This window comes from Myodes glareolus, chromosome 13 (genome assembly GCF_982192425.1).
Source record: "Myodes glareolus chromosome 13, mMyoGla1.1, whole genome shotgun sequence".
NCBI classification, from domain to species: domain Eukaryota; kingdom Metazoa; phylum Chordata; class Mammalia; order Rodentia; family Cricetidae; genus Myodes; species Myodes glareolus.
In genome coordinates, this window is record NC_142038.1 from 69,512,809 (window position 1) to 69,519,917 (window position 7,109).

Below are 7,109 nucleotides of genomic sequence, written 5' to 3' on the forward strand. Positions count from 1 at the left end.
AAAGTAAGAGCACAGTTTCACTTCGGTTTCAATGAAGGTTACAGAATACTTGTTTGTTACCTTTAATTGCTTCATGCTTACAGTGTTTGTATCCTGAGAGCCACATATTCATTTTATACCACCAGATATTTAACATGAAATATTTATCAGATAGGACTTTTCAAAAAAGGGACACATAAAACAATACATGGACACTAATAGAAGGACATTGATTCTCTGCTGCATCCAAAAAGAGGCCACAGATTAAGCAATAAAACAAACATTACTTGTGATGTTTAATTTCTGCAAAGCTGGAGTTAGCAATGCATAAACCATAGGAAGATACATGAATCTTACAAACTAGATAGGAAAGCCATATGTCGCCATCTAAATTTTTATTGCTGCTCTACCTGCCATAAAATTTGTATTATCAATAAATTAAGTTAAAAAAACAAAAGAAGGACCAAGTACAACTTGTAGTTTGGCACAAAGCAACTCTATTTTTTTTGCCTCATTGTTGCAGTCTCTGGCTAAGACTGTCATAACTTTATGTAGGAGGGGAGTATAGTCACTCAAGAAAGGGGTCACTGTGTAACCAATGTGTCTCTTTATACCTTGACCCTGGAAAGTGAAAATCCCAAGAAAGACAAAACTAAGAGATTTTCAAAAAATAGTACTGCTTGAACTTCCTCACAGGAGGATATTGCTATTTCCAAATACATAAATGTATACATTGGAATGGGTATCCTTACACACATGCATGCACACACACACATGTACACACACACATGCATACACAGAGACACACACATAATTTTTATATTATATCTGACTCTTTCTGACATAAACCAGTTCACACAACCTTTGGAATGTGAAAGATTTGCAAATGAAAATCGGCAAACAACAAAATCTTGGTAGTTCTTAGGTTTGGACAGCATGAATAGATAGATACTAGAGATTCTTAAGCTAAGGGGTGAGGAGGTGAGGATCACAATTTGGGTTATAATCTTTTTTTCTGAGTTACAATGCCAGATCTGTCAGAATGACAGCAGTGGGTCTTTTGGAAAATCACTTATCACCCCTGAGCATTAGTTTTTGTTTCATTAAAAAAATAAAAATATTCATACTTAATTGGGGAATTACATTTATTGAAATAAAACATCTAAAATAGTATAGAGTTGGTATTAAAATAAATGTAATCAAAGTAGCAACTTAACATGCATTCAACATATTAATGAATATGTAAAGATATTATAATTCCCAAACTCTAAACATAAGGGTGAGCAAGGCACATACCACATTCATGTCTTCTAGTGTTTTAGGACACAAATGCTGGTCAGTATTGACAAGAATGCAGTAGTGTGTTGAATATTTATACAAACTTTAATTTTCCTTTCCTCATTTCCTAAAAAGTACACTAAACCATAATTCATATGGAATTTCCATTGTGCCTGGAATTGTTAATTGTGTAGGTGATTTAAAGTGATGCATTTGTTTTCTGGGAACATACTTTGCCCTTTAACATGGAGCAATTGAGCATCGTTGGATTCAGGTATTCACAAGGTCCTGGGATGTAATCCTCACAGAAAATGGGGAATGACTCTTTGGGGCACAGTTCAAATATGTGGAAGGTAGACAAACATCAAATTATTAAAGATGTTTAATAGCTAATAAATAAAATAATTGCCTAAGCTTAGGCTCTGAGAAATCTTTTTAAGACAGAAAATCCATGTCAACACTGAGACTACATCATGGCTTGCATTGTACTGTGTGTGTGTGAATTCTTGTGTGTGTGTGTGTGTGTGTGTGTGTGTGTGTGTGTGTGTGTGTGCGTGTATGTGTGTGTGTGTATCTGTGTATATGTATGTATGTACATACATATGTGTATGTCTATATGTATATGTGCTCTTCCTTTGATAAAGCTGTACATCTCTAATTGAAGTGAACTTGACAGCACATCATTTTATTTGTATAGGAGTGTCTGGGAGCAATTGGACAGACTTAGATTATCCTAGGTGCACAGTGAAACTTTGAGTTTTGCCTCTAAAAGAAATCACCTTCCTTAATTAATTTTAATTTTATAAGCAGCATGAAAGACTAGACAGACTAAAAGAGATGGAAAAGAGAAGAAAAGGGGAGGCTAGAAGCAAAGGAAGAAAGAGAATAAGAAAGACAATCAGAACAGGCTTTTAAAGTTACTAAAAGTAAAACGACAAATGGAATCCTTAGAACAAATCTTCAGTACAGCTGAAGTAAAAATGAAAAATTATATGCAAATTTGTGCCGATGGAGCCTTTAGTTCAATTATCATGATGTCAAAAGATGATTTCAAAGCAGTAGTTCTTCAGTAAAATTAATCTTTTAATTTCTTTTCTCTTTTAATAAGGAAAACCTCTTGATGTGCTTATATAAAATAGGAAGCACGCATCCTCAACCTGTAACTCTTTGCCTGACAAGTGTAGGTGGAATCTACCATCCAGTAACTTAAAGAGTCAACATAGACATTTTACTACTTTTAAAGTAACACTCAAACTGGTTAAAAAGCTGTCCAGTTCTGCAAGTCATGACCCTGTCCAAAAGATGACACCTAGCAAAAATTAAACTGCAGTTTCTTTATTAAGTTCTTCAGATTTTTGTCAAACATTTTTCTCTTGCTTTTCCCTTTACTCATACATCACTAGGCTCTTTGGGTGACTTTGTGTAACCCTTAGCAGAAATGTCATAATAGAAGAACGGATGTGCAGCTCTGCAGGGCTTCTAAGAGGCTGCATCTGACATGGCTAATCAGGAGTTTTTGTACCTCAGGCTGAGCAACAATTTAAACCAGCCATCGAGCAGAGGAGAAATACTGCGCAGAAAGCCATCTCAAAATTATAGTAGGTGGCTGGTGGTTGGTAAGACAAGATTGAGATTTTTTTTCTGAATAAGAGCTTTATGAAACTTACATCACAAGCTTTTGCTGCAAAAATTGTTGATGCATATGAAAACCTTTTGTAGGAATCAAATCAGTTGACCTGGCATAACTGTAGTAATCTGGGTAATCTGGTTATATGCCTAGGTGATCAGAAGATTATAAGCAGTGAATATGCCCACAGAATCTTGATAGAGTAGAAATCAGAAAATAAAACAAAAACAAAAAACATAGGTCTGTGAAACACAGAAATGAGTCTGGGAATTCATTCTCTTATATGTCTCTCCAAATCCATACAATACAGACATAGCTTCAAAAATGATGAAAGAAGGAAATAGAACTAGAAGATCATATCTGCAGAGCCTTATTTGCATGCATGGCTTTGCAGATATGGCCTGGGACCTACTTACACTGAGCCATTTATCAGTGTAACCAAAGCCCATGCTAATAGTCCTCTTAACTAGTTCTCATAAACATTTGTCCTATTAATAAGAAACATTATCATATTTTATAATAATGATGACGGCCATGTTTTCAATAAAAAATTAGAACTTAAATGGGGAAATTCAGATATGCAAGGATATTATTTTTGGTCTGATTAATACTTCATGGCATTTTCTTGTTATTTTGACTTTACTTTTAGAAGGTCAGCACTCCCTGGGAAACTACTAATTCTTCCTGGAAAAATGCTTAAAATGTGTCTATTTGTCCTTAGACAGGAAGAGAGAAGTCTGGGCTCATCAATCTGGATCATCCTACTCACTTCATGCAAGAGAATGAGTACAGCAGCAATAGTAAATGTGAAACCGTGGAGAGAATATTTTTATCCTAAGACAAGACTTATTTTTAAAGTTAAAGTTTCACACGCAAAAAAATGTTGACTATGACCACTATAAGCATATTAATCATGTTAAACAAATGTGTGCAAATAGTTTTGTTAAGTAAAGATTGATTTGAACTGTTCATTTAATAGTTTTAAACATCATTATAAAAATTAAAAGTGTACAGAAATCCTTTCTCAAAAATCAAAAAATGTTTAAAATATGTAGGATTGAAAGCAAACAAACAAAAAAAATAAGTACTTATAATTCTGAGAAGATTTCAGTGGTCTTTGAAAGCTTTTCTACTCGTTCCTCTGCTTAGAAAATCCTTCTTGCCACTCACTCAAAGCAGATGATCTTCCCCATAAACTGTGGTGACTCCATTTTTTAGACTTGCTTTTAGCCCATAGCCCTTAAGTTGTGTCTTCAAAGTGCCTTTAAACTGGGAGGTTCCATCTGGTCATTCTTTCCTGTTTATACTTTCTGGAAAACACAGTAACACTGGGCATTTTGAACAGTCACAAAGACTCTTTCTTCTCTACCACAAGCTGTTCTTTAATTTTTTTCATGCAATAAATTCTGATCATAAATTTCTCCCCACCAAACTCTCCTAAGATCATCCCACTTGCCCACTCACCCAATTCAACACCCTTTCTTTCTTTCTTTAGAAAACAAATAAGCGGTTAGACAGACAAAACACACAAACAACAACTACAAAGCACAGTGCCAGTGTAGTAATGCATACAATTATCTGGTCTGCCTAGCCAGTCCCAGGACAGCAAAAACCACAAAACAGAGACACAGTCTCAAAAAAAAAAAGGTAAAAGTAAAAATAAAAATAAAAGAAATTGAAAAACTCCAAAGAATCCAAAAAACATGAATCAGAATCCCCCCCCATACACACAAACACACTCACTCATATGCTTTCAGTGACACATACACATACATGCAAAACCCTTACAAAAACACAAAATCCAAAACCACAGCATATAACAAAATATATAAGCAAAAACTCAAAAGGATCAAAAGCAAACAAAGAATATAAAGGGAAAAAAAAGACTACAAAAGTATCATTGAATTTGCTTTATGTTGGACATCTACTGCTCTGCCACATTCTGCTAACAGAAAGACATTGTTTGTGTTGCATAAGTTAATCAACTGATTGTTCCTGTCTTATGCAGAAGAAGTCAATTAGTTGTCACTAATGGGACAACTCCTCACTGCTCTTCCTACCAGTGTAGTAAGATATCCTATTTTAACTCCCTCACTAATATTGAAAAATTTGGGGGGACTTGTACAAGATTAAATACTTTTTTAACACTTGAATAACTTTATAATTAATGTATTTAAATAAATTAGGTTTAGATAACATGTTTCAAAACAAAGAGAAAGTGACATATCACTGACAAGAGACCAGTTAAATGCAAAATGCAAGAAATAAGGCAAAATGAGTAGGTAGAGTTTATAAAATTTCTGTATTCTTGAAATCATTTTGAATAGCTTTATTATTTTGTTTGCTTTGATTCTTTTCTTTTTTTTTCTTTTAAAAATATATCTTAGTATTTATTCCAAAACTGTTCGCCGCCAGATCCTATGCAAGAAGCTTTACAATCATTATTTTTAATCCTGAATATGACTGTTACACTGATGATTAAAGATGTTTATCCAGTTTTGTGGGTTTTGAGTTTGTTTTTTAGACTGGTCAAGAACTCCCTATGCAGATCAGGCTGGCCTCAAATCCATAGGGATCCATCTGCCTCTGCCTCCACAGTGCTGGAATTAAAGGTGTGTAGAACCACACTCAATAGTTTCATGGCTTTCCCCCCTTTTAACAAAGGAAGAAAATGAAGCGTGTCTAAGTGGAGTGACTTGTCCATTACCACACAACCGGCAGGCAGCAGAATCGAGGCCTGAGTACAGGATCTTCCACACCATTCACCGCTTACCACAAAGAAAATTAGCTGAACCGCATCTATTATTTTACTAAATCCCATCTGTAAGATCACAGCAGAGCCTACTAGTCTTAAATGACTGCTTCTATCTTTAAGAAGCTAATAAAATAATAGAAAGTTCAAGATACCCTTACTAGCCTGCAAAAGGGTTATCACAGATAACAATAAAACGGCTCCTGTCCTCAGTGCAGTGACTTAGAACTTGCTATCAGAACAAGTCTGTTGATTCCAAGGTGATGTAGATGGAGAACAGAGACACCATTTACTCAAACACATGACAGCTTTTGGTTTGTTTGGTTTCAGTTTTGAGACAGGGTCTCACCACGTAGTCCAGGCTAGCCTTGAACTTGCCAAGTAGTCAAAGTGGGCCTGGAATCCTATTTTTAGGCATTTCCGTTGAGTAAGAATCCAAGTTGCATATATCAGTGCTGTCCAAATCTAACATGATGATGTCCGCACACAGGAAACAAAGTTAAGTCCCTTCACACGGCAAAAAGGTCCTGGGACGACCATCCTAAGTCAGTGTCTCTTCGTGCCGCACATATTCCCCAATGTCTGCTTGATGAAACACCAAAATAGCCATGGGGTCCACTTTTCTGCAGTCTTGAGTAGACTTTGCTGCTACCCCGAAACCCCAAAAAAATGTCCGCCATTGAGTAAACCACTACTCCCTGGTACTGAGAAGTGTTTTCAGTGATTCGACCCAGACCGGATTTCAGCACGTGCTTTCTATACAAGAAGGACTGCTCTGCTCCAGGCTTTATCTGCACTTTATACTTGGCATAGGGTGCAAGGTAGTCAAGCGCTGTAACGTGCAACCGGAACTTGTGGGTCTTGGTAAACTTTCCAAAACACGTCCCCAGTGAAACCAGCTTCTCCCCGGAGATGTTGGCGGCCAACTTCAGGATCATCTCACTCACATAGTAGACGCGGTCGTTGTGCAGTCGGAAACAGTAGGTGCCGTCGGGCCTGTCCACCAGGAGCTGCAGATTCTCCCTGATGTATTTCGCGATCTTCTCAAACATCACTCGGGTCTCTTCTGTCAAAGGCCGCATTTTCCTGCTAGCTCGGCTGCCGGGATCCTCGTGCCCGGAAAGAAGGAAACGGAAGTCACCTTGATTCTTTTCTTTAAGATGAGGGTATAAAAGCAAGATTGGTAAACTTCTTAGTCCTAGTACATGCAATTGGGTTCTAAAACCAATTATTAAGACACAGTGTTCATATTAATATCCATTTGTCACTGTAAAGCAATGTACTCCTTACATACCTGAATGTATGGGAGAGATGGATTTTATACCCTATTCAGAAGGAAGGCCTCTAAGTCTAGAATACTCTGAGCCACTGGTCAGCTGAAACTCTTTCCTAAGGAGAGTAACAAGGATGGGAGTGGTGAGGAGGTTCAGTAGACAACATCATTGCAAGTTAAGGTTGGGATCCCAAAGTCAG

General features: G+C 36.7%; 1 pseudogene; it reads right to left on the reverse strand.

Annotated features, from left to right (window-relative positions):
* Nucleotides 1-6,150: 6,150 nt before the first annotated feature.
* Nucleotides 6,151-6,754, reverse strand: LOC148120055 (60S ribosome subunit biogenesis protein NIP7 homolog pseudogene; annotated as a pseudogene).
* Nucleotides 6,755-7,109: the final 355 nt, after the last annotated feature.